This window comes from Anser cygnoides, chromosome 2 (assembly GCF_040182565.1).
Source record: "Anser cygnoides isolate HZ-2024a breed goose chromosome 2, Taihu_goose_T2T_genome, whole genome shotgun sequence".
Classification (NCBI taxonomy): domain Eukaryota; kingdom Metazoa; phylum Chordata; class Aves; order Anseriformes; family Anatidae; genus Anser; species Anser cygnoides.
Genome location: NC_089874.1, coordinates 133,181,949 through 133,207,463, shown reverse-complemented (window position 1 = coordinate 133,207,463; position 25,515 = coordinate 133,181,949). Strand labels below are relative to the sequence as shown.

The 25,515-nt window shown below is 41.3% G+C and overlaps 1 protein-coding gene and 1 long non-coding RNA gene across 3 annotated transcripts in view; one reads left to right on the top strand and one right to left on the bottom strand.

The window, feature by feature from the left end:
• TPD52 (tumor protein D52) overlaps nucleotides 1–25,515 on the top strand; it is a 129,084-nt gene that overhangs the window by 78,144 nt on the left and 25,425 nt on the right. The window lies entirely within an intron of this gene.
• Nucleotides 2,544–13,597, bottom strand: LOC106030573 (uncharacterized). Of its 2 annotated transcripts, XR_001203832.3 has the most exons (5): nucleotides 13,505–13,597; nucleotides 9,292–9,385; nucleotides 6,297–6,376; nucleotides 3,842–3,981; nucleotides 2,544–2,748 (listed from the first exon to the last, which is right to left on the bottom strand). It is a non-coding gene; the product is annotated as an uncharacterized lncRNA (long non-coding RNA). The 2 variants fall into 2 exon arrangements; XR_010829733.1 differs by lacking the exons at nucleotides 2,544–2,748; nucleotides 3,842–3,981 and adding an exon at nucleotides 5,062–5,146.

Sequence of the window (25,515 nt, the reverse complement as noted above, 5' to 3'; positions counted from 1 at the left end):
ATTTGAAGGTCTGTCTTTGCTGAGAATCTCCAGTTCATTACAAAAATTGTGCTGTATGTTCCTGCCTTGTTTACCAGCCTTTAGATCTATGAGCACGTCTGTGCTAGGGTATGCAGTAACGCTAATAGTAGTTGAAAGGTGAGGATTTTCCTCCTTTGAAGTGAACTAAAAATTGCCCATTCAGGGTTGTGATTGATCAGGTTCTTGGTAGGCTCGCAGGCATACTTTGGCACTTGCACAAACGTTTGCCTACTTTATGTACTCAGTGCCAGTATACTCAAATGCAGTCACATGTCTTATATTTAGTGTTCAAAGCAGGCGTGTCTACTTTAAATGAAGCCATATGTAAATATAAAACGTAAAAATTCTTGTGCTATTTTAAAATAAAATGTTGGAAGATATGGTGATTGTCTTCACATATCTTTCAGGTTACTCGTTCACAACTCATATGCCAAGAGCAAAAGTCATGGATTCAGACTTGAAAAAATCTAGAGCTCACACATAATGAAATTTTCAATTTGTAGGATTTAATTGTTTTCTGATATTAAAGACACCATTTTTTTAATGTTTTGGGTCTTTCTTCTGTAACCGTTTATTTGTTTCTTACCGGGTAATAACGAGAGTCCAGTATTTTGAGCTTAAAAAATAAAATTGAAAAAGCAGTAGAAAAAGTACTTGTGCTATCTTCTTGGCTATTAATGCTAAAATGAACCAAGTTCTTGGTATTCCATTCATGGAAGTCCAGGGATTTGTTTAATTTAAAATGCTTTTTTTTTTTTTAATTTTAAAACCAATTCACAGTCTTAAAACATGTTGAACAATACTTTCACTCTGACTATATCATGAATGACTTTATCTATACCATGGTCAGCATGAGTTAGAGCCTTCGCTCATACCCTTATTAAATCTGAAGCTTAGTGCTAATCATTCCAAAGTGGAAATACTTTTTGCAAGCAATGACTTCAGTCCTGCATATTTGGTTCTGTACTTGTATATATGAAGCAGATGAATCTAACAGCATTGCCTGCAGTACTGTGCTCAGCTCTGGGGCCTGCAGCACAAAAAAGACACGGAGCACAAAAAAGACCACGGAGCTCAAAAAAGACACGAGGGGGTCCAGAGGAGGGCCACGAGGTTGATCAGAGGGCTGGAGCACCTCTCCTACGAAGACAGGCTGAGGGAGTTGGGTCTGTGCGGCCTGGAGAAGAGAAGGCTCTGGGGAGACCTTACAGCGGCCTAGTGCCTAAAGGGGGCCTACAGGCTGGAGAGGGACTCTGTGTCAGGCAGTGTAGTGATAGGACAAAGGGGAATGGCTTTAAACTAAAAAGGGTAGATTTAGATTAGATTTAAGGAAGAAATTGTATACTGTGAGGGTGGTGAGGCACTGGCCCAGGTTGGCCAGAGAAGCTGTGGATGCCCCATCCCTGGTGGTGCTCAAGGCCAGGCTGGATGGGGCTTTGGGCAGCCTGGTCTGGTGGGAGGTGTCCCTGCCCATGGCAGGCAACCCAACCCAACCCAGGCAACTCCAACCCAAACCATTCTGTGATTCCATGACTTTGTGCCACAGGGCTGTTCTTAAACATGCTTATAAGGTCAGTGGTACTGGGTGGCCATGCAGCCGTGGTGCTGGGCACAGCTCGCTTGCAGCCTCCCGCACCCCTTGGGCCAGGAGCAGTGGCAGGGCAGGCAATTCCATGGTCACAGCTGGCATCGGCGTGCCGCCCTGGGGAGACACGCTCTGGGCTCCCCAGCACTGAACATTGATATCACCTAGAAGCAGACGGTGGATTGGCAAGGCTGACAGGGCACCGCAGCGGACACTTACCCACGTAGGCTGGCAGAAGCCCAGTCTCCGTTGCTGGTGTGTTTCTGCAGCCTTCCACATCTCTCCGTGCAGTTTCACGTCAGGAGTCTGCAAAATACTTCAGTAGTCCCCTTTTCCAGAGCTGAACAGCCCTGCAAACACCAACCACGGTAGCGAATTGATTTCTTTTTACCAAGATGATCACAATGGCTGTGGCCTTTAGAGGCCAGGTTGCCAGGATTTCCAGATAACAAGCCTTTTTTATCACCAGCCAACATTTCAAAACCCAGCAGTAAGGCGTGCAAAGGTAATAAAACATCGCTGGCCATATTTTAGGGCAACTGCTTTCTTTTAATGCGCTTTGGAGCGGATGCGTAGTAGTATTTGCATGTAAATTGGTCTGACACATCCTCTCCTCCCCTCTGCCCCCCTTCTGCTGGGAGGGAAGAGCTCCCTACAAAACGCACAAAAAAAATTACGGGAGAAGGGTATTCCTCAGTGGCACGTCCGAGCTGCAAGCAGAGGCAGTGCCCTGGCTGCAGGGCAGCCGATAAGTCCCCACTTCGAGCGCTCTCCTGCAGGAATGGCTGATTTGCTGCTTCTGTTTGCATTCGCATCCTACTGCAGGTCCTTAGCAGCCGGCTGCTCAGAAACGCTGTTGCAGTGTGGAACGTAATGCGCTGGGGAGGGCAGGTGCTGCAAAGCCGTGTCACGGCAAATGTCTTTTATAGTCCTGCATCGTTGTGGGAGGGCTGTAATTACTCAAAGTGTGAAACTCGCTCCTGCAAAGGCATGTCTGCTGGTCCTGAGCAGCGGGCTGGTTATTCATTCACATGGCAGGCAAGAAGCAGTGGTGAAAAAGCCAAAACCAAAAATCATTCAAATGTATCCAGAAATGAGTTGGCGTTAGCATCTTAGGCAGAACAAGGGAAGAGCAAGTCCATCTACCAGCAAAAGACAGTTAAATTATGCTTGAATCTGCAAAATTATGTTACTCTGTGGCTATTCAGTACTCATTGCTGTAGAAAGGAATAAGCTTCCCTAGGGACTTTTCTAGGACATACCCAGGCTATATACATTCTTTTTTTCATGCACATTAAGATCAGTTTTTCCAAATATGCTGAAAATGTTATGTTTTCATTCTCCAGTAGACTTATAACTTTATAAAAAATACTAGAGTCTTAGAAGGTTAGGTGTCTCCTAAACCATTCACCCATTTCTTTACTTAAATAAAATACTCAGAGTATTTCCTCTTCAGCATCCACTGTTTTTCTCTACTGTGAGGAAAGACCAGAGAATATTTATCTAAAGGATGCAGTCTATGTAAAAAAGGGTTCTCCTCAGCTCTGTTATCTGTAGAGGCCATAAATGAGACTGAAGATTAATCCTATAGAAATCTGTAAATGCTCTACACTCTTTAAAATACATTGTGACTAAAAAAAATATGTTTCACTCCAGATGTGAAATGTCAAGAAGACCTTGAGATGAGAATTCCCAGCAGAGAATGAAAGCTTCCTGGTTAATTTTTTGTTTGTTTGTTTGTTTCTCCCGTTCCCCCTGCCTAGTAAGTAAAACTTGAGCAAAGTTTTAACTCAGGTGCTCAAATTTGGATGCCCTGTGCATCCTGCAAAACCTCAGCTGTAATTCTGACTCTTAAGGTAATTCAAAAGGAGTTACGAGACTATACTTTCCAAAGAGGCAAAGATGAGTCCTTGTCTTCAGATGCATCATTGGACTTACGGAAATAGGTGTTAACCACTGTGGGATTCGTGTACCTTTGAAAGGTATATAACAAAAGGAAAGTTGAAAACGAGATGTAGAAATAATTATGTTCTCAATGGTTTGGAACATTAAGGCAGTAGTATCAATGAATCATGGAGAAACCTTGCACAATATATGTAGTACAGTTCCGTGCCTCAGCAGACAAGGCATTGTAGACAAATTTATTCCAGTTTTAGTCAGAGAGAAGAGAGTGTAGATTTCTCACATACGCACTGAAGACTGATTGCCCGGTTGAGGCTCAAGGTAGCTGGTTACCTGTTGGCATGCAATATGCTCATTTAACATCGTGGCCGCTTTTCTCAGAGAACAACCTCAATGTGGGTTTTAGGTTCTCCCAAAAGGAAAAATCCGTAGTGACTTCATTGGTCTAATTCATTTTCTTGGAGCTGCGGTTGCTTACAGAATTAAAAACAGAGAAATAAGCATAAAGAATTTCAGTTGAAATGAGTAATGATTGTTTTCTTTTTTCTTTGAGGTGGTAATACTTGAAATACTTACTGTTAAATGGGAGACAAGATGTCTCTGATCAACCCTTGGCAGATTTTCCTTTATCTTTCATGGTAGCAGCATGCATCAAATGAAAAGCTGATAATAACGTATTATACCTTTTACAAAAATTCTGCCTGATTTTTTCAAGATGGTTGTTTATATAGTGGATTAGTTAATGATGAAATTTTAATATATCTCTGCTTCTATTTTAGTTTAACACAAGCTAGGTTATGTGAGACTTCATTCACAATGCAACATTGCTGTCTATCAGTATCTCTTTTTTTTTTTTTCATTGGAATGGAAATGAATAATACTCTTTTTGAAACTGGTATACCTTCTGGTAAAGTCAGCCCTAAATATGATGCATATATATGCAATTTATATATGTCACACATCTAGCCAAAATCTAAATGGACATAATTTGTGTACCTTCCTTAGAAGGAGAATAAAGTGTGAACCAAAGCAGGAAAATAAGGAAGATAAAGGTTTCTAACATAAATTATTTGGCTTGTTTAAACAAAGGGCCCTGGGATATCGTAACCTATGTGTAAAAACAATAGTAAACTTGGCACACGTTGCCTCTGGAAGTTCAAAAGAACTTTATGGAAACTGAAATAACGATTCTAAAAATACATTTGAGGGCATACCTTTTGAGTTCTAATAGTACAGTGTGGGGCAGTCCTTTTTTGATAAATAGCTTCTTTGGGTTACAGTGATAAAAGTACAGTAGTGAAGTGTAAGAATGGAAAATACCGATAGGCTAATCTGTCACCACTGCTCTTCTTAGGATTTGTCTTTGTACAGCCTGTAGAAAATGATTCGTGGTTCTGTGAACTTGCAATACAGCTGAATGTTAACTGTTTTTCTTATATACATTTTTTTCAGGTTCAAAAGTGTGATTATCCCAGCAGAAAACTAAAATAGCACAAAACATTTGAAATTTTACGTACCGTCTTACATTTAACATACTGTCTGAAGCAGAGAACTTTACTTCAAAGCAAGAATTCGGTACAACTGAGATCAGATGAGCAGGGGCTTTGGAGTATGGTTCGTTTTCTCCTAATCTGGGAGCTAATGCATAGTAAGAGCAGAGAAGTGGGGTTGGTTTACAAATTACCTCATTTAGATGGTGTAAAATCCAGTTTCATTGCCCCACAGTAATTAAAGCCAGCCTTATGTATGTCTTGCAATATCCCATGAGATGCGTGTAGCCGGTCAGTTAACTAACTTTTTTATGTTTTTGTAGCTTTAAAAACTTCCAAACAGTTGGCTTGTCAGTATAGGTTTTGTTGCAAGCAGACATATCTCACATTCAGGTTACGCTATTTTTTTCCCCAGTTATTAGAGTGAGGTGAACTTATTCCATCACTCAGTCACATTGTGACTTGCATTGCTTTTCATTAGGGAAGATTTCCGTATGTAGGCAGGATGCAGCAATTAAACAGACTCTTGGAACATGAAAATATAGATTACAATCGGTACCAGTCAGCCTCAACATGAGCTTCCTTTTACCCCCTCTGACTATTGTCACAGCTTCCCCCCATTCAGCTTGGTGGCTGTTGTCCTTTGCGTGAGACCAATAGATAGTATTGATAGATCAGCAAACGTTGTTCACATTTCGTCTCTTGTAATACAGAAATGCAGTTCTGGTTCCTCAGTTCCCTAATGAAAAAATTGCTGCTGTACAGCCTTCAAGAATGCAACAAAATACTACTCAGAAAGTAAAGAATTTCCAACAAACTATTCCTCCTTTATTTTGTTAAAGAAATTACTACTTCTTGAAGATTTGATACCCTTCTTTTTTTCTTTGAAGGAGCATAAACACAGCACTACACATCAAATCCATGCAGGATGAACTCTTAGACATAACTCAATTTAAGAAATACTGATAAAAATAATAGTGCCAACTATCTGATTAATTCATCTTAATTTATAGATTTGTTGGTGTAAAAATGTGGAGGGCTTGGATCCCTCACAGTACTGGCGATGTGAAATTTCCTCAGCTATTTCTAGGAGGATGCTTACACTTTGGTTTCTCCTAGAGAAGAGGTAGGTGCAGTAGAGGGTTAACACTCTGACATGCTGAAGTGTCTTAATTAAAGCTTGGCAAAGAGCCACGGGCAGCAGAAAATATGCTGTGCCTGAGACAGCAGCAGTCGCTGGTGGTTGGAGCCTCTGGCAAGGTCTCATGCATTCAGCAGCGGTCTGTGCTTGTGCCTACCTGTTGTGGGAAAGCAAGATGCTGTCCAGACCTGAAACAAAGCGGCCGAGCATTTTCCCATCCAGCTTCGCCATTATATCCTTAAAAAGAAAGGATGCGGGGAGTGGGGGAGATACCTGTCAATGAAAGTAGCTTTCTCAGCGACTTGCTGCACATAGCAGCCTGCACTTAAAGGAGGGGCTAGTTAAAACTAAAGAGCAAATCTGTTGCAAACTGTCGAGAATGAGCAGAATATTTGCCTTAAAACGGGTAAATGGGACAATTCGAAGTTTGAGGCTGAGAAGATTTTAAAACATTGATAATCTGTAGCGATGCTTTTCCAGTTGGGAATTACCACATTTTTAAAAATAGTATTGATGGTTTATTTGTAGGAATTATTAATTTATACTGTTTTCCCAAGATTGCAGCTTACTTGTAGTCCAACAATAATATTTGGAGGGAAAAATATAGTATAAACCGGCCCAGTTAAGCATATATTGTCACAGTATGGACAAGTGAATCATACAGGTTAAATTAACACCAAACTTGTTATTTAAAACCAAACAATAAAACTATGTGTAGTTTCAGGACTTGGTTGCTGGATCTTACAACGAGAAATAAAGAGAGAGAGGCTTGTGATAAAATTGACCCGATAACACTGTGTGTATGTAGACGTATATTCAGAGAGACAGCAGGGGAAGTACTACTCCTCAAGCTGGTTATGGTTCTAAAGTGTGTAGAAAAGCATGTATTTCACCAGTTTTTTTTTATATGTAGAACAGAAATTGTAAGGCTGCTTCTTGGGGTCTGTGTGAATGTCAACGTGCCTCATACCTGTATTTGAAATGAGGAAAAATGTACTGTAAGTCTGAGGGAGTTTGAAGAGGTGCAAACAGTAGTTAGGCTCTTCCATCTCTCCCTGAATTTCATTGGAAATTCAATGCCAAAATCAATTCTGGGAAGGCCTGGAGGTCATTTCCTTCTGAGGTGTGATTGCATTTACACAACCTTAGTAGGAAAAATAGTCCTTACTAGTCTTAATATTTAATAATAAGTAACAAGAACGCATCAAAAACATGCTTATATATATCTCTAGAAGTCCAGGTAGACCCTAGTCACTTCGGTGGGACTCTGTAGCACTCAGTAAATCATGCTGGAGTTGCTGCTGCAGGTCGCAGCAGAGCTGAAGCCCTTCTAATTAGTTAGGTGCTGAATAGTAATTTAATCCCGGCAGGTTTTGTGCGTAACAGAAACCTGGTGCTCCAGCATCTCACGGGAGTGTTTCTCAGGTCTGTGGCTCTGCAATTCCCTGTTGAGTGGCTGCAGAGTGCCGGTGCTGGTGTTGGCCCTGGCATGTCTCACAGGTGCCCTTACAAACCAGTTCTGCACTGTTGGAGTAGATCATGGTTGTATGAAGAGAAGCCTAAAAGTTAGGTGTGATTACAGTCTGCAGGGTGAACCGGTAAAAACTTGTTGGAATAAGATGATGATGACCCTAGAAAGATTATTCCCTGTTTTATGCTACCTCCTCGCAAGTGTGCCTTTTTGCGTGGGATCACGCATCGTTTCAGAGGAACCCGCTGGAAGCTTCCAGCAGAGAAAGTCCACCCCGTAGAGAAGAAAAAGGGCCTGTTTCCACAGCACTCCGTTACCATATGGGCTGCTGCAGAACCCAGGGACCTTCTCTGTGGAGGGGAACACTACCAGCTTAGGTCTTCCCGCTTGAAGAAGGTGATCTACTTCAGTTTATGGTGGGCACAGATAGTGAAGAATTTTGGGTCTTGTGAAAAAACAGAAAGGCAGTGAAGACTCATCCACGCAGTGCTCCTGACTGGAATACAAGGAATGACCCACCTGTGTTATGTCTTTGAGACATAAGCACAACCCTTTGGTGTTTCAATAGGAACATACACCCATGGATAGTGGAAGCCTCTCTTCCCTGCCCATTGAGGCGAAAACATGTGTTATTCCATCCTAAGAAAGTGCACAGGAGAACGGATGGTGTCCTTCAGCATGAAAATGTTTTCTTCTGACCAGACTGGTCCTGAGTGCACGCAGCTCCAGCCAAGTTAATTATACTCTGCCCTGCGAGTGTTTACATTTTCTGCATTTGTTTTGTAGGAGAAATATTTGGATAGTCAATGATCCGCTCTGCTTTTCCAAATGTTTGTGCTATTATTTTAGATCTAAATAGAGGAGCAAAGTCAACACTCAAATGTATTATTGTAGATAGTTTGCATGCGTGCCTGTTTATTCTAAGGAATGTAACAGGTCTGTGTAAATCTGTATTTATTTACACACTTGTAAAAATAGCAGTTTGACCCAGTTATCTGAGAGCAGTTGGTTTATGAAAGGCCTGTTGAGGATCAATTAAGTTATACCATTGGAATATGTTTATTAGAATGCTTAGTTAATATTTACAATGAAAAGTTCCACATCTAAATTACTTGAAATTAGCTATATAGCACATGCATATCACTGATATTTTCAGTGGTTAATGTCATTCTTTTTAATAAAACTCCTTTGTTTGTGATCCTCATAAGCCAGGAAGAAAGGTTCATATTTGAGCCTTAGCTTGTAAAATATGGTAACGAATGAGGTTGAATTTAAAAATGTCTTGAAGAGAAAAGTGTTTGGAAAAATATTTGCTTGTGAGATGTACATGTCTGGGAGCTAGATTTACCCATTTTATTATATGCATTGTAGGGAAACCATTTGCATGAGTATTATTAGAATTACAATTATTGTGTCTGAAAATTATATGCATGCATTTGTACATTTATATGTAAATTTATTCAATTCAGATATTATTTCTTGGATTATGTATTTTATTTCCAGTTCAACTAAACAGGGGATGGTGGCAGTCGAATTGCGGCCAAGAACAAATAAGTTAGACTATTACATTGCAGTGGTCATTGGGCATTTTCATGTTTCTTGTTTTGTGGAATTGTAGTTATGTGGGTTTGTAAAAGTTAACGGTGAGTGAGGAACCCATCTTTCTGCCATCTCCACGTACCTTTGACACGTTAAAACGAGGCGCAAGAATTTGCAAGAATGAAGTAGGAATCAAGATCCTGCAGGTAGTGCGGGCATTTAGCATCAGCAAGCATCTGTGGGGAAAGAGCTGGTGTACTTTCTGCAGTATGCTTTATGCTTTTGTATTTTATGACCAAAGATCAAATGTGGTGGTTCCTCTGTGTGTTGTGTTGCGTTATATGCAGCTCAAAGACTAAATAAATATGTCTAGTGGTGTAAATGAGCATGGTACCATTCTAGACCAAACTCAAGTACTTCAAACACATATGGACACTATCTTTGTATTATGATTTAAATTTTTAGCACCATTTTAGCTTCAATGAGGCTTCACAGCATATAAAGCTGGGCAGATTTGGGCCTCACAGAGCTGTGCTTTGTGTAGTAGCTGTACATTGTAATTTGGTGACTTCAGTTAAGGGGAAGTGAGGTCAGAGGTAGAAAATTCAACACTTGATCTTCGGCACTGTTGTGTAATTGCACAGTATTTTATATAGCACTTGGACTGCAGGCCCTTGTCCACAAAGAAAATGGATTCTTTCCTGTCAAGGGCATTTTCTGTTTAAAATCTGATAGTTGGAGCAAGGAAAGCAAAATTAAAAAGGCTGGAGTTTGAAAAGCTACATTTAATCTAATTCATTTTTAAATAAAATAGAAACTCATTCAGCCGATCATCAGTGTCAGTAAACTTCTAGAGGTATAATGTCACTGACTGTGTGATAGCTGTAATTTATTTTTCTATAAGTAAATTAAATCATTTCCTTTATTACCTTATGTCTTGCAAAAGCATGGAAAAAGGTGAGTAGCAGTCATGGATTTGTTAACTTTTTAAAAATAATTTTATTTTAAAAAAATAGGGGGATGTTTGAAAGCTTTTTTGGACAGAAGAGAAACCATGCACGTCGTAATCTTGACATCAGTGTTTTTGTCAACCTAGGAAGGCAGGAGCTATACAATAAGTGCCAAATTGGTTGTAGAACCATACTGTATCATTAACAGTGCGTAGTTCATTGTCTAAATGAAAAGATATGTAGAGTTTGCTTCCCTAGGAGGTTGTCTTGGATTAATGGTAGCTACCAGCATTTCCCTAATGGAATACAGCGAGTGCTCATTCAATGTGTAAGTGACGCCAAGCTGAGAGTTCAGTTCCAGTTCCTTTAAACAACAGTTTAAAGGTTTGGCCCTAGGTTTCAAAATTAAATAGATGAGTTGGAGAAAGGGTCTGGAAAAGAAAAAAAGGTAATCAGAAGGTACCATTGCGATCTGTTGGACATACGGAGAAATCATCTGTACAAGTGGGGGTCAAATAGTAGGCAGTAGTAGTTCTGCAGAGCAGAACGTGGAGGTTTTATGTTGTCACACAGGGATGCGTGCCAGAAGGCAGTGCTGTGCATGGAGCTGGCCCGGCCCCCCAGATGGGTGCAGGACGGACGGCGTGACGTCTCGAGCTCCCTGCTGTTCTGCATTACCACATCTACTTCTAACCCGATAACTGAAAAATGTAAATTTTTTTCGGATCAGTGTTGATTTTTTTTCCACCCTTCACACAATGGTGATTTATGGAGCTCCCTTTTTTCTGTCACCCCTGTCCTCCTTCAGTCTCCCTAGGAACCAGGGAGCCTGTCCTTTTGTTCGGAGGATTTCGTAGGCCTGGTGATGAGACAAACCATGCTGCCTTGGGCGTCATAAAACGTGCTGGATCGGGGCTGCTGCCGCAGCCTGCCTTCCTTTCGTTGTCTTAGAGTATCTCTGATATCCTGTGGTCCTTACAGATCAGTCACTGGTCAAAAGAAACTTCTGTGGCCTTTTAGGCTGTTCAGCAAGCGCGCTTTTAATGCATTGAGGTACTGACGCTAAGTATGGCCTCCTCTCATGTCAGGTGAAAGTCAGTCATAATATTGTGGTGTGTTTTCTGTGAATAAAGTATGTTATTGAGCGGATAACATCGAGATAAAAGGATTAGCTCTGGAAAAACTGTCCTACAGTTATTCAGTGACAGAAAATGCACATTGTTGTCGTGGGATCTGTTGGTTTTTAATAAATTATGTTAAAACAAGGGCTGGCCCAGTTGCATGCATTTTAATCCATGTAAATAAGTGAAAGCAATGACAGTTTGTTGAGTATGCAATTTTCAGTCACTGCTTAGGTTTTTATTACCTCACGTGAAAGAGGCTGTGCGAGCAAAAAAGAGCTTCATAAAAATTAAAGTAAGATAACATTCCTGGAAAGAAGAAAGAAGAACTCTTTTCTGAATTACCTTCATTTTAGATCCAGACTTATTTTCGTGGATTAGCTTTTTTAAACCAATGATTTTTTAAATTTTTTTCATATTTGTTTGTACAACAGAGAATGTCCAGGGCATCTGTGTTTTCCTTTACAGTGAGTAAGTTTGGCTTTCAGGTAAGCAATGAGATACGTGGTCTTCGTGTATTGCACTTTAAATGTAAGGATAACTTTTAAAAACATTGCTTCCCTCAAGTCACAACATTTTTACTCATATCTGGAAGTATTTGAAAATAATTGAGTTTTTTAAGCTGTTTTTGAATGGCTGCAAGACACAGAACTGAGGCTAAAGCGAGGGATTTCGGCCTGAGGACTCCAGCTCCTGCTGAATCCCACTCCCTCCAGCCTCCGTGGAGGCTGAGCTGGGATCCCCAGAGGCTCTCCCTGTGGTTGCCCAAGCCTTCTGGTGGCAGAAACCAGAATGTAAAAACAGCTATTTTGGGTAAGACAGGAATACCTCGTGTAGTGCCCAGTTGCCAGCAGTGGGCAGTGCTTTAAGGACGAGGCAGTGATGTAGCAGTGCTTTCCCAAATTGTCTTTCAGGGTCCAGCAGCTTGTGACTGCAGGGGCTCCCTGAGCTCGAGGCGGTACCCTCACATTCAGTAGCCCTCTGCTGATTTCCATGCCCCAGAAAAACACTCCTTGAACTTCTGCCAACTTTTCTAGCCTCCAGAGTAACGTATGACAGAGTATCACAGCCTGTGTGGTAAAGGGGGTTACTTTTTCTTAGCTTGTCATGCCCGTTTTATTTAATGCCCACTTGTTCCTGTGCCAGAAGAAGTAGCAAATAGTTTTATCCACTTGGTGCTTTCCATGACCTGAGATTCAAATGTATTCCTGTTCACACCTTTATTTTTTGGCTGAACACACCTAGATATTTTTCCACTGTTCTCAGAGCACCTTCAAATTTAACTGTATCCTTTCATAAGAGAGGACGAGTTTTAAGGTCATAACTTTATGTGGTAGCATAAAATATTTTTGGTTTAGTTCTCTCTTATGTAAAGCTAAATGCTCATTTCGCTTTTTGACTGCAGCAGAGTCTGATCTGAGGTTTTGCTTAGAATCATTTCTCATAACCATACCATCTTGTTCCTAATCGGTAGCAATCAGTTTAGTGTCAGTGCACTATGCATGTAAAGTTTGGATGGTTTCTCCCCAGTGTGCATCACTTCACACGTACCTGTATTGAATTTCATTTCACAGAATCACAGTTTGGCAGGGACCTCTGGAGGCCACCTGGTCCCACCCCTGCTCAAGCAGGGCCATCCAGAGCAGCCTGCCCAGGACCACGTCCAGGTGGCTGTTGAAGATCTCCAAGGAGGAGACCACCTCTCTGGGCAACCTGTGCCAGTGCCCTGTCATCCTCACAGTACAGAAGTGCTTCTGGTGTTCAGAGGGAGCCTCCCGTGTTCCAGTTTGTGCCCATTGCCTCTTGTCCTGACAGTTAAAGAGGCTGTAATAGCTTGCAGTGTACCAAGGAGATGCATTTTGTTCCAGTGTCCCACTGAAGTGTGTATCACAGGATACACGCTTTGTGTCAGGGAGAGAAAGGGAGAGAAAGATGCAAGTCTTTACAGTTCACACTGAATGTCCCCACAGATGTCTTTAATGCCAAAGGTATGAAATATTACCTGCAGCCAACTTGACTTGCATTTTTCTTCCCCAACTTAGCCTTCAAGCCCACAATTCCCAACAACAGGCAACAGCACGAGTCTTTAAAACTGGGAAGTGGATAGGACCTGCCACTTTTAATTCTCCTTTAACCTTTCCTGAGCTTCTGTTCTTTAAATTGCTGCTACAGCTACTTAATTTCCCTCCCCAGAGTTATCAGTTGATGATGATTATTATTATTATTATTATTATTATTATTATTATTATTATTATTATTATTTTATGTGATTATTTCTTCTTGCCTGAATGGTGGAAGGTGACAGCCATGTCTCAGTGCTACAGCAGCCCTGGTGATGTGGTGGCCATATCACAGCAGGCAGCCACCAGCTCCTGGCACCTCCCTGGTGATGTGGTGGCCATGTCACAGTGGGCAGAACATCGGTGGCGGCCCATGTCACAACGGGGAGGGTGGCATGGCTGGCCCAGGAGGGGTGTCTCCTGGCCATCAGGGACACATGAAACAGACAGACCCGGAGGGGGGACGTGACCAGACCAGGACGTCCATCACTCAACCAGAGAGCAGTGCAGCTTTCTACAAGGACATTGCTGGGCTGCACATGTCCCATCCGTGCTGTTCTGTGAGCTGCTTACACAGCTTTTTGCAGCCAGCTTTACTTTTGACTAACGTAAATAGTATAGTGAGCAAACGTTATAACCTCTTTATTAATTCTGGGGGGAGACTGTATACAAATAGCACTATTAGTATTGGCAGTGCTAGGTTAATGGTTGGACCTGATGGTCTTACAGTTTTTTTCCAACCTAAATGATTCTATGATAAGATTCCTGTGGGATTTCAATGACGATTTCCCTTTATTGAGAAAATTAACCATGTTTTTCTTCATTTCCTGTCTTCCACCTTATATGGGTCTAGGTGATGATTGTCCTTCTGACACCATGACAACTTAACGTAGTGTTCTTTGCAGGGGTGGCTTCTTTTATGATTCCCTGGTCAGGGACCTTCTGAAAACTTCTGGATATTCAAGAAAACTGTATCGGAGTGGTAGAGGCTTGCAGTTTTGCTACTTTTAGCCTCGCAGCAAACCATCCGATCCCAGTTACACCATCGCTGTTAGGTTTCCCACCGAGAAGTGAGGCAGGAGGGTTGAGGGCTGCCTCTTATTCCACATAGAAACTGGAGGGGCTGTGGGTGCTCCATCCAGAGAAGGTCGTGTCTCTCTCCTAATATACCCAGTGCTCTGGGCAGGGGGAGAGGAAACCATGATTTCAGGTAAATCCAGCGAGTGGGAAATGAGATGTGTGAAGACGTAAAAGAGTGTTGGTAATCATTATTAGTGTTCTTTAAAAGCAACCTTTTTCTTGGCAACTGTGTCATTCTTGTGCAGAGTCTGAGCAATGCTGTGTGGTACAGGGCTGGTTGAGGAAGTTGAAGAAACTGTTTCTTTGGACTGATCCCACTGGAAATTTAATCATACTGCAGGTTATAGATCACTGACAAGTGAAACGACCTCATTTTACTGCGCTTACAGGCACAGGACATTTACTTGCAAAGGTGAAAAATACATATACAACTTCAGATTTGGGGTTTGCTTTTAAAAAGAATTTAGGCTCCCTGTGCTGGTTATTAGAAACTGCTTAGATACCCACTCTTGGGGTGGGGGCTGTGTAGGAGATTAATTTGAAGTTAAAGCTTGGGTCAAGTAGAAGGACTGCAGGGTATGACACAATGTAAGCTATGAGATCAGTAATGTGGTATCAATTATATAAATCAATGGTGATCAAAAGAATGATGTAATAAATAAAAATAAATAGCATTGCTAACAGATTTCCATTCTAAAGTAAATTTACTCAGAAGAAGTGAGTATGATTAAAGCAGCAAATTCTTTGCTGTCGTAAAGCCCAGGTCATCACCTGCATATTTTCTGTCTGATTAGTTTTGGGATTATTTCTGGTTCTGTTATGTCTGCTTTCATTTCATTACAGACACAGCTTCATCAAATATTAATAGTAAGGAGTGTGGGATAAAACCTTTGCATCTGTTTCCTTGCTCTTCCTTGCTGCTTTATCAGCACTGTGGGTATTGTGGAAATCCTGGTCAACTGCTGCTGTGATGCCAGCAGATGGAGAACAAGAACACTACTCTGTTTCTGTGTGAATATGAAATAAGAAGTTGCTATTGTTTGACGAGGAAAGGAGATAAAAATATAATTACCCAGTCAATAAAAGTGAGGTTTCAGAAAATTAAACTTTGTAAAGAAAAACCCGCAGATACTTTCCCCCAGCCTCCCCGCAGAAAAGTCAGTTATTTCCCCCTTGAAATAGCAAATGTACTCATAGTTTTCTGACTGGTCAAACTGACAATTAATGCAGGTGACGTGCAATCTAGCAGTGTGGCTAGCATCTACCTGAATAGTTTATTTTAGCTTTTTGCATCCTGCAGTTGGCAGAACAATTTCTGTTAAGAAACAGCTAAGAATGCTTTTGTTTTAATGGGGTTTGAAATAGGCACCTGTCAGCTACAAATTGACAAATGATGATATTTATGTGAACAGTGGTATGGCCTCTTTGTGAAGGCAGACACCTGGGCCAGCTGGCAGTATAGCATTTATCAATCAATCATTTCCTTAACAGAGTATCTCGGATTCTGGTATTCTCTCTTTCTTGATTTGAAGGTACAAATTTTAATTTCACTGAAGTTTATTTTGTAGCTGACTTTAATCACAAGAAAGTATTAATTATATATAATGAATTATATGTAGTGAACTATGTGGCAAGTACTGGCAAAAGTATAAAATCTTTCTCCAATGTTCATATCAGTAAATCGGGTAACTTCTAGGTTTAAGAAAAAAAAATACAGTCAAAATTTTGATATATAAGAAAGGCAGCTTGTAGTTTAGTTAATAGCCGGGCTGTTAAAAATCCCTAGTTGGAAACAAATAGTCTGCATACCTACTCAGGATTCACATCTATGGCAAGAACACTTCTTTATTTAACAGAGGTCATCTGTGCTCACTGTTGCTCCCAAGCCCAGAACTTTTTACACAGAGTTATAACAAGTGTTTTATGGACCATTGGTAGCAGTGAGCCCCATGTTGTATCATCAGCTATTGGGGCTCAGCCACTCACAGTACACAAACCTATTCCAGTAAGGTTTTAGTCATTTTGAATATTGGTTAAGTAAGATGGCATAATGATCCCAACTGCGCTCTGAGTATTAAAAGCAAAGTTTCGCCCACATCCTTCTGCAGATCAGGGACAGCGGGATTTTTTCCTGGGTAGGTCCCATCTCCTGCACCCATCGCCGCACGCTGATGCACATTCCAGCAATGCAGTAAGAGGCATGACTAACATCTGTCACATGCAATCCATCCTTTGTTTCTGTTTCCTTTTCCCAGGAGTAATATTTCATATGGAATTTTGCTTTTGCAGATTTTAATTCATATCTCATTTGTGCAGTTTGCTTCACAGAGGGAGCCCCAGCTGAAGTAATGCAGTTTGTGTTTGAAACAAAAGGGTGTGCCTCAAGTGATTCTTGCTTGAGGAGGCACTCTTGTCATGTGTATGGAGTGGCCTCAGGAGACAGTCTGTGCCTCGGAGAGTTAAATTTTCATTTGGAAGTAAATAACTCCATGTGTTTCCTCTGCAAAAATACCTTTAAATTTTAGAAATTTGCCCACTAGATGATCTTTTGTATATCCAAGTCCCGTATCTTGAAACACGTCTAAGTCCAAGAGTCAAAGATTTTGGAGTGCAGTGCTTTATAAGTCACTGTGGTGTTCGAATGATGGTTTTCATGTCATGGTTACTTGTTTTGCTGAGGAACTTGTGGATGTTGTTTCCCCCAAGTAACTTGATGGCCAGAGAAGTGATGATGATGCCGTCTAAGAGCCTGATTGCTACCTCTCTCCTGTAACCCTGAAAGATGGGAAATTGAGTCTGGCTGGTTTGAAATTGGGAGTCCCAGAAATTAGGAGGAAAAGGCTGTTTATGGGAGAGAGAGGAGGAGGTGGAATTCAAAGTATTATCCTCACTTCCCGCAGTTTAGAGGATACCTATCCTTTTTGTCATCTAAGCAGTAGTACCTTTGAGAAACAGTAAGAAAGCTGTGTGTCTGAAAATTACTTCAGAAAAAGTAATCCACTTGTCTAATTTAATAAAGATGTATTTATGTATCAGTTATGACATGACTTGTTTTTTTCCCATATCCAGTTATGGCTATCAATATATATTCTTTTACATTTTATGTGGGACCTTAGTGCAGGTGTGACTTTTGTAACTGTAACGGAGACGTTTTTCTTCACTGTCATAAATATCGTCTTTTCCAACCTGGAAACATGCCATTGGTACAAAATCAGAGAAACACATGGGTCAAATTGGCAAAGTTAGACTGAAATCCCTTTAGGATTGTTCAGTATTTCCTTGTGTATGCAAGGATTGAACTGAGGGAAACTTGACAATTTGTTTAATTGGTGGTGGAAGAAGGGATCATGATAGCAAAGGCAATTTTTGGATCCTTGTGGTGAGGATAGGTCTTTGCAGTGCATGGTGCTAGGTCCTGCAGCGAACTGTAAGCAAGACTGATAAGGCTGTTTAGTATGCTGAGCAATTCTGTAAATTCTGTTCTAGTAACTCAAACCAAAAAACGCACACCGTTTTCCAGCCTCCTGGTTTCAGAAGTAGCTTTCTGGGAGCAGTGATCACATTTGAATTCCTTTTTATTCCTCTCTTAGAAAATCAGGCTGCTCTGAGGAGCTCACTGGGGATCAGAGAGTCAGCTTGGTGACCAGAGTATGATAGTGATAGATCACAGCCATTGCTGGTCTGCAAGCAGACATTGCTGTCCTCCAGTGAATTTAGGAGTTTGAGCCTTCGTGGACAGGCCATGCCTACTCGAGTGGGCTGAGGTTGCTTGGTCTGAAGGAATGCCGAATTCAAAGGCATTCCTGCTGTGTTGGGTCACTTTTGCTGTAAGTTACTATTATATTTAAGTATGCCTTGCATCTCAGTTAGAGTAAAAAATATATATTTTTCCTTTCTCTCTCCACTTTGTACTTGAAAAAACAATCACACTCTCCAATTAAAGATGGCTTGGATACTCTGCCACATAGTTACGTTTTAGTGACTACTTTAGCACAATTAAATAAGCTTTTTTCCTGTTTTCTTTCATTATTCATGTACTTTTCCAATTCATTTTCTTCATTTTCATGGGGGAAAAAAAAAAAAAAAGCTTAATGCTTTCTTTTGTTAATTAAATAAAAGGATAAATGCTGTCAAATACCTACAAGTAATTGGATTTGGAAATACCATTAAATACCTTCTGTGCTTCACGGCCCACGTGCAAGGTGGATGCAAGTGTTCTGCCTGTGTTTTTAGATTAGAGACCCTTGGCCTTCGCCTAGATCTGGGCTTGAGCAGCTTCTGAGCTTGTGAAGAGCTGAGCTTGGCAGCTCCTGCTCGACAGGAGTGAGGATGTGCACGTGTGAGCGTCGTGCTACGTGTACGCCGAATGACAGTTCAAAAAAAAAAAGGCAAAAAAAAGGCCCCCAAAAAAACCCCGTCTGCAGCCTGCTGAGCACACGCAGCTGCTGCTCGCTGTCTTGTGCTGTGAGAGCACCTTTCTGACAGGTTCTCAGGCTCGGCGCGGAGGTCAGGGCAGGATTAGGATGGGAACCCGCGCTGCCTCTCCTGACAGCTGCAGTGTTTAGTCACCGCGCTCTGACTTCAGCTCTGTGGCTTCTGAAGAATGTTTAATTAGTTCGCCCGCTATCAAAAATTATCTCAGGCAGAGACACAGACATATGTTGGAATTGGAGAAGATGCATTAGGAGGGCTGCTGAAGGGTGGCATCCAAAATATGAATAATTTCTTACACAGGCCGATACGCTTTGATTATGATCTCGTGATTGTGTATTTCAGTACTATTTTTTTTTATAATTCAGCTAATTTGAGATTAAAGTCTGCAGCAAACTTGTGCCGTTTTAATGGATGTAGATTTAATTTTGATGATTTGAATTGTACTCCAAGCACTTTATCTGGTATTATCATATTCTGCATGATTTTGGCATGTGGAAGGGTAATTTAAATTTTTCATAGGTAGTAATCCCAAACTAAAGAGATGCTTTTGTTTCATATAATCATTTCTGAGACAGCCTCCGAAATCAAAATTTCTTCTTTAATGAAAAAGTATGCTTAAGTGAACAAATAGGCTGTTGTTCTCTGCCACCGAATAAGAGCTGATAGGAACTTGAGGAGCCTGGGGAAGACACAAGTACCGTTGTGTGAGGAAGGCTAGCCTGCCTCCCCGGTCTCGCTGCTAGCATAAGCCAAGTCTGGCGAGTTCATTATAGATAAAAGCATTAGCTCCCTCCTCTCCTCCGCTGGGACCGGCAGCGGCTCACTGTAAATCGTGACTCCGCTGCACCCTGAAATATTTCCTGAAAACCCAATTACTTTCTGAATGGTTTTTAAAACCACACCAAATGTATAGACATCCCCTCCTTTGTTTGCGAGCTTTCTGGAAGAAGACAAACTGCGTTTGAAGCGTAACAACCTTTTCACTCGCTCAAAGGCCGAGCTGTGAGGCCTGTGGTGGGAGCAGGGCAGGACGGGCGAGATGGGAGATGTGATAACGCTCATCCCATTGCACGGCCATGCAGGAGACCTTACCTGCGGCCGCCAGTTCCTCACCACCAAACCCCCGGACAGCGGTGCTCCTTGCCAAAGGCATTTCCCCACCGGGAGGTTAGAAAAGGAGGCTCAGGAGAGCTGGCTGGCCTGCCGCGAGGCCTGCTGGGTGCCTAGGCCGCACCAGCCCACCCAGAAGTACATGATGCTGGATGCACGGTTATAGGAACCCTAAGGACACGTGCCCAGCTACCATGGCTGCAAGCGAATTGCTTTATTTTCTGTATCCTTCTCTCTCTGACCTTTTTTTCTACCCCTCTTGTTTTGGCTGTTCTTCGTAGCAATATTTTGTTTTGTTTTTTTTACCATTTGGATCACAACCTCCTCATGATATGGGTAATTTGTACAACGAACCTTGCTCTGTATTTATTTTGTTTACAGTAGTTCCGAATTATCAAGTTCCGAAGATCTGTATTTTTTAACATTTGTCCTGAGTAATGTGATGCCTGGTTTTCATCTTCACCTATCCTTCCATCCTTCTGTTTTAAGCTTGATTACTCTTTTATTAAAAATAAATTTATAGGCTTCTCAGAGCAGGAGGTGTAATGTCTTGACTGGTTTTTGCATCACCGTTATACAATGCCTCTTCTTAATCAAGATCTTAGGTTCACATGGAGAGTTGATAACATTATTGGGGAAACAGTCTTTTATACGTACATACCCTACTTTGTATGAGTATATCAATAAGTATATAAATAAGATGTATTTCTATCATACTCTGTATGTATTTCAAGTTGTGATATAGAATTACTAATTTCTGTAGCCAACTTGGGAATCCTTACAAGCAGTGTTGTAGATGTTAACGAAACATGTTTCTCACCATCCTACTGCTTTAATAAACTATTTTTTCCTGTTCTGTGAAAGAAAAAAAAAAGCATGGAAACTGTAAGGTACCCATGGTTAGAGTCTCTCTTGGCAGGATCTGGAAGTAAATGAATTTATTATTTTTGTGTTTTAACCAGGAGACAGTATTCTTCCTGGCTAAAAATTGGTGATTCGCATTATAATTAAAAAGAACTCTTCTTGATAAATGGCATTAAGTGTTGCTATGGCTTCCCAGGGCCTGTTTTTGGCAGTCGCATGGAAGAGGGTATTGGAGCTAGTGCAGCATCCCCCTCTCTGCTTGTTTGGCTTTGCAGAGCTGTGCTGCAGTGGACAGTGTAGGCAGGATTCTTCTCCTCTGCTTGATCATGAGAAGACCTTAACACTGATATTTTCATTAGTATTTAAATTTGTGTTTGGCTTGCTTGAGATTTGTAAGAACAAATTCTGATAAGTTCATATAATATTTTGATATTGAGTGTATAACATACTGCATAAAAGTGGGTAATTACCTTGTCATGCCTCAGTCACAAGCTAGAGTCATACGTTCACTGGTGTTTCGCGTAAGCAACAAGCATTGCTGAATGCCAAGGTAGCAGTTCTGCATATGGTCCAGAAAAAAAATGATGTTAACGATGCTTTGGATAAAGATGCAGAGAATTGAATTGTTTTTAAAACTGTAGATTTTGCTTGATTCACAGTATTTATTGTCCATTGTCTGGTTGCATTAGTTCAGTTTTTCTGTTTAAGATTTGCTCATAGGAAGAGTCCTGCTGAAACTTTAATTGCTTTCATTGTGGAAAAGTAAAAGCTAAATAACAGCACTGAACTCCTCTGAGTAGAAACACACAGTCCCCAGGAAAACAAAACGGAGAAAGTCAAAACTGTTCTCCCAGCCTGTGTACAGATTGGAGTCACTGCTTGTAGAATATAATGGAATATACGTACATGAAGTGGTACAGCAATTATTCTATGAATAAAGGAGCAGCAGCTTAAGACTGTTATCTTCTCCACAGTGTGCACATTTCTTGTACATACTGTTGTCAATTTGGTCCTTCTCTGCAGCGCATATGGGAGCATTTCTTCTGTGAGGTTTTACCACGTAGGACTGCATATTCTGCTGGTAGTCGTTGTTTCAGAGATGAGCAGCAGATTTTTGTTTGTATTTCTTCCTGTGTGTCCTCCAGTTCCATATCAGCCACTCCTCCTGTCCATTACCTGTCTGGTGGGAATCTGGGAATCATAGGGAGAGTCTTCACCGCTTTCTGTAGGAAAGCAGAGAGTACTTGGCAGCCTGACAGACTAGCATTTTTTTTTTTTTTTTTGTCTAAACCTGACTAAACTGAAGAAAGCCCTTAATTACACTTACAGTCTCCAGATCCTTCAATGGTGATTTTGGGCAAATGATGGACGTTATCCTTTTCATAGCACTGGTGCATGTTGGCAGTCATGATAGGAGTCTGGTGTTCAGCTCAGAGAAGACGTCACTGATGTTCTCTTTTGGCTTGTGTAGCTTGCCGTACCTTTTCTACTCTACATTTTTGGTGTTTTTTTGGGACATATTTTGATTTTTTGTCTTCATTTCCTCTGCTATTTCAGTATACATTGGTTTTAAACACAACCAATGTAACCCAGAAAGAAGGAAATGCCTTTAGTATTTGGGGAAGAAATTACAAGAATTTCTTAGTAGAGTCTTAGAGAGGAGGCAAGAGAGTTATTGACTAATAGAGCAGTGGAAAATAACATTGTAGGTAGGGAATTAATTTTACCCTTGTGTATAGGGTATTGATAAAAATGCACTGTGGCAAACACTGATATACTCCCATTTGTTAGCAGTGTTGTGTGAATGACAGCGAATTGAGTAGGCTGCACCAATTATCAGCTGGAATTTTGTGTATAATTGGGCCCATAATGAGAAGTGTGAGTGTTTCGTTTACTGCGTGCTTCAGTTCTGAAACAGGAGAACGCTGCCAGCAGCACAGTGAAGAGCTGTCCTGATACCTTCAGCCAATTTGATACCAGTGTTAAAATGTATTTGGTATTACAACAGTGCACTGCAGGCTGGCATACCTAATGGCACCAGTTGTTCATACGTACATTTTGTGCGATGTATAAAATTATATCAGTTGGGGGATGAGGGGCAGAGAGGGCAAAAGAAGTGGGGAAGTATATGGAAACAAGAAAAGCCCACGTGAGCTTCTTTGGGCATGCCATGTGCAGGTTCTCCCTGGGCTCTGTTCCTTGAGAGATTTTGGTGGGGAGTGCTTCTCAGTGGAATTAACCACACAGTATTTGTACAGTGGCTACACGTGAGCTTGGTTATCTGCTTGCTAGCATCTCGTATGCAGCTGTTAGCGTTTATGTTATTAGTGCCAGTTTATCTGCAGTAATATTATTCCTGAGTGGGATGTAGGCAAGGGAATGTTTCGTATGAAATACGGCGTTGCTCAGCAATAGCACATCTCCAAGTGCTGTGGTGTCAGCACTGGAGAGAAACCCATCGCCTCGTATGGGACTTGACCTGAAGAGACTGCTGTCAACAGATAACAAGAGGAGCCAAAGCAGCTTACGTGATGCATCACCAAGCTGCCACGAGTGGTTTGTAGCAGCAGCCTACAGAGCGGGCGTGCTCGTAGTCACCTTATAGTAAAATGGAGGAAGAGTGTTTAAAAGATAACCAAGGCTGGGACACAAAGCGTCTGCCAAGTAGCTTTAATCACTTTCTTATTATACCACTTTCAATATTTGATCTTTAAACTTTACCAAAAACCTAGAGAAATTGTAAAACAAATGTAAGAAATTGATAAAAATGTGATAAAAATGTTGAATTTCATTCTCTTTATATTTTCCTTCTGCTTGCCTTTAGTAATGTTTTTGAATAAAAACATAGGACTTCTTTATTAAAGTTTTTGATCAATTTACTTTTTCTTAATAGTGCTATATGGAATAATCCAAGAGGATATAGAATATTTCTGAGGGTTTGAAGGTAGACAGTTTCCATTGTGAATCGGATATTTCTTTCTTATGAGGATTTCAGAAAAGCACAGTTTCTAGTAAACCAGTATACAAGTACTGTCTGTTTACTAGTCTGTCACAGGAGGCGTTAAATTGCATTTGTACCATTACATTGCCAATAATTGCATACGACTGGTTGAGAATAGAAACGGCAGTTTCCAAGTGGCCGAGGTTGTTCATTCTTTTCCCACACATTTGTTCAGGAGTTAAGCCAGAATGACAGGAAGGTGCGACATCTCAGCTTGAGGTAGATGAAATCTGGGATGTTCTGGAGAACAGAAGACACCAAGTGGGTACTGAAGAACACCCTGTGGTCCAGGTGCGGAGGTGCCTGCCTGCATGGAGACCTACCAGTCCTGCCAGTGCTGTGCTGGTTCCCGCAGAGGCGCAGGAGATGTCCTGTGCCTGAATCCCAGCCTCACAGACCCAGGAGCAACCCCTTGGTCTCACTCTGGAAGTAACACCCAACATTAAGAGGTGGCACGTCAAGAGTCTGTGCTGTACAAAGCTCCTTACCCCATCTTTCTGCCCCAAGATTTGCCTCCGGTTCTGATGCTTGTCCTGTGGTTTGTCCCTTCCTTGTGCCTTGTATACTGAATGAAGTCAATCTCTTTTTCATTTCCACATATCTCTTCACACTTTTTTCCCAGAAGGAGTCTTGTCAGTTCTGCTAACCCTGTAGTTGCCCTTTCAACAAGGAAGAGGATATGAAAGTCTCTGGCGCTAGGAATTTCATGCAATTTCTCTACTAGTTTAAGAGAATTTAGCTTGTTCAGTGTTTGTCATCAGCTGCAGAGTATCACTGGAGATGCCTTTTTTCCAAATGCAGCATGATGAACTGCCTACAGTATTTATGTTGTGCAGTGAAGTATAGAGTAGTCCATATGTCCTCTGAGTCAGAACAGGGAAACCAAGGCGCGTTTCTCTGGTACATGTGTGTTGTGTGTACATGCACTCCTTTCTCATGAACAAATGTGTACTTGAAAAACAACCAAAAGGGAAAGATCCTCGTAACTGTTTACAAAATCTGTCTAGCACTCACAAGTAGAAGAATGCTTAGGTTGCCTATCCATGGTTTATTTTCATCTTACATTTAAGTCTTTAATACTGTTTAGTGCATAGAATGAATGTTATTTATGTCATAACAAGCATCCTGCTTATTGCTCATTATGCTTTCCTGTGCTTTGAATAGTTTGCAAGGATAGATTTCCCTATTTCTTCCTGGCATCAGTATGATATCACTATCCTGATATGCTTCACAGTCACAAATGAATTCATTTTTTCAGGATCCTGTGCGCAGAGTCATATTTATCCCCGATTCACAAATGGGCAGCTAGGGATCAGAGATTAAGGATGCAAGTATCTATTATAAATTCTGGGAATTATGATTACACAGCTTCAGCCATTCCATCTTCCATTTCTCCCCTCACTATGATACCTAGCACTCTTCCTGCAGCTGTATGAGCCGAGCAGCTGCCTTTGCAATCAGTGCCAGTATTAGATACTGGCCTCTGCCTCCAGCACTTTTCCTTCAGCTGCATAGGCAGGCAGGCAGCTGCTTTTATGTATGAATATGTAGAGTTGGCATTGGTTATTGAGGCAGCTGCTCGACTGTCCCTACAGCTGGAGGAAGGGTGTTTCCTACCAGCAGCAGCTAATAAGGGCAGGGAGACTTCAAAACAAGGAGGGTATGGCCTGCTTTTTCATCTCTAAGCTATATTGCTTAGGGCTGCGAAACTGTTTGATTTCATTAGGAAGTATAAACAATTAATGG